This window comes from Dendrobates tinctorius, unplaced genomic scaffold (assembly GCF_039654945.1).
Source record: "Dendrobates tinctorius isolate UK_male_01 unplaced genomic scaffold, ASM3965494v1 ptg000065l, whole genome shotgun sequence".
Lineage (NCBI taxonomy): Eukaryota > Metazoa > Chordata > Amphibia > Anura > Dendrobatidae > Dendrobates > Dendrobates tinctorius.
The window spans coordinates 28,006,505-28,009,099 of NW_027361733.1; the positions used below are offsets into that span (position 1 = coordinate 28,006,505).

Consider the following 2,595-nt stretch of genomic DNA (forward strand, 5'->3'; position numbering starts at 1 on the left):
ATGTACACAACCATTTATGTCGCACTTTCAATAATCATGGTTTTTCCTATCATGGTGGATAAAAGTGAAATTTGTAAGCAACCCTTTCATGTCTCATACAGCATTTTCCTGCATCTGCTACACTATGTTGTGCTTCATAGACAATCACTGAGTAGTTGTAAAGAGCTGTCTTAGCTCATCTGCTGTGTTCAGACCACAAGAGCTTGCTTATTATTGTCCCATTTACCACTACAAACTACTCTACTGTTATTTCATATGCCTTAGCGTTTGTCTAATGCATTTCCCTATCGGTGTACGTTCTTTTAGAAACCTCTTTAGTAATGCTTTCAAAGCACCTCATCATACTATACCGCTCTTACTGCTACTAAAATAGTCTGGTACAACTCACTCTCTAATTCCCGTGCAGCTCTAAACATCCCTGAGTTCAATTCTAGTGACACTGAACCATTTCTAAGTGATCTTGTTTTTCTATATAGATGATAATAACACCTAATGACCTCCACCACAGTCTCATCCAGCTCCACAGTCCCAAAGCTTGAAGGCCAAAGTGAGACGAATTGCGTAGCTATTAGTCCTAATGCCCCTAATAACATGCACTGCGATTGGCCAAATGTGTATATTATTGCAATAAAGTTGGGGAGGTGACTGCAAGACATCTGGGGCATAGACTATAAATAAAAGACTGTTAATTTCCAGACAATGGCAGCTTTTTAGCAACGGTGTATCAGGTCTGGTCAAGGTTAGCGACTCATTCTTTCTGGTGTATTTCAGTCAATGTTTTACTTCAGTACATGTAAGCCAAAACCAGGAGTGGATCCAAAACTCGAAAAAGGTGCAAATGTTTCCATGATAGTTTTTGCTACGTCTTGAGACGTGGTGATGCTTGAGATCAGATGGTTTGAAAAATGAGGTAGATGTGATGACACTTAATTTGAAAGGTGCAGAATGGTACAAACATGTGCGGTGTCTGGATGGTCAGCCTAAATTGCCATTTATCTTGATGTGCTCTATTTTGGACATCGTCTCAAGGTTGTGGTATATGCATCCTGAATGCTGTATATCCGATTGATTAATATCTTTTGATGGATATACATCTCCAGGGATGACTCTTAATTGCTTTTTAGTTCAAGTCTTCGTTTGACTTCAATGTATAATGATTAATCTCTCATGATTGCTTCATATCTCTGGGGATACATCTTTATTGCCATTTATCTTGTATCATGACTCTTAATTGCTTTCTATCCCATGGGATGTTTCTCACATCTCAGGTAAAGTCTCTATGTGCTATTAGAATATATCTCAGTTGATAGGACTAGGATTATCCATCCATTCATCCGTTGAGTATGATACCTAGATTTGGCCTCACAACAGCCACTACATCCTATTACAGTATATACTGAAGCTACACTCCTAAATGTGACAAAAGTCTAATTTTTGAATTCCACTAAAACTAGCCATTTATTTTTTTAATTCACCCTTCATTTTAATTGCATTGATGTATAAACACTTTTTGAGGAAAATAAAACAAAGGCAATAAAAAAATGGTGGATAAATTGAAGAGGTCATCTGTATTGTTCTGCATCATGGACTTAAGACAAGCAGGGCGCCATCTACAGTTTTTTTTTTGCTGATTGGTGTCTGCAGATTCTTAACTAACGATCAACATCTCAGAAGATGCGAGCTACTGTGTGACAGCATCTGATGAATGATATTCGCACTGTGCGTGCAGAATAGATTTATCCACAACTGTGAACGTGCTGTGGAGACTGAGCAGAGGAGGTCACATCTCTACGGGAAAGCTGCGTACGGAGAAATCACAGATAGCTGTGGATGACAAGAGGGGATACAGAAAAAAGAATTTAACCCATTTATCTCCGCCCAATATAATGATTTTGATGCAACAGGTGGAAACAGTTTACATACTGTGGTAGGTCGACTCACTCTGCTTCTTAAAGAGGTAGACACAGGAACCGTTTCTATTTAAAATCCGCCTGGTTTATTTCAATCCTCATAAACCTCGTCACCAGAAAACGTAAATTCAGCTTTTGTCCAGAAAAAGGTAAAACATAAGGTAACAAGTCCAAATAATAGTGCTGGTTAGCCTACCTGGCGTAGATTCCATGTCCTTTTGCAAAGGGCATTCAATCCAGGAGACCTGAATCTCCATACGTCCAGATTTCCTTAAAACAAAACCACATCTCCTGAGCTTGCACCTCCAGACCCACACACACTCAAATGCTTTAGAAAGCTGAGTATTTATCCTCTGGACTTTCCCACTCTATAACTGTTCAATTATGCCAGCACTAACCAAGGCTGATTAACCCCTCTCCTCACTTGGTGTGCTGGATGATTTTTCCTAGGTTTATATTAGTGAAGCTAACAACCTCAGTGCTACATATCTCCCCTCTAGTACTTTGCTAGTGACTTTAACACAATTTATACAAGTAAACTAACGGTTACCATTCGGTTACCATTCTTTAGGCAATTAAAAGTGACATCATTTGCATTTATTGTATTTTGCCACTAAGAAAAGATTGTTATTACTTTTCCATTAATTTATGGCTCAATATAAAATAATTAGACCTATTAGCTCAG

General features: G+C 38.5%; 1 long non-coding RNA gene across 1 annotated transcript; it reads right to left on the reverse strand.

Moving 5' to 3' along the window:
- Positions 1-1,542: 1,542 nt before the first annotated feature.
- On the reverse strand, positions 1,543-2,236 carry LOC141094944 (uncharacterized). Its single transcript, XR_012233215.1, has 2 exons — positions 2,107-2,236; positions 1,543-1,824 (listed from the first exon to the last, which is right to left on the reverse strand). It is a non-coding gene; the product is annotated as an uncharacterized lncRNA (long non-coding RNA).
- Between the last annotated feature and the right edge of the window lie 359 nt (positions 2,237-2,595).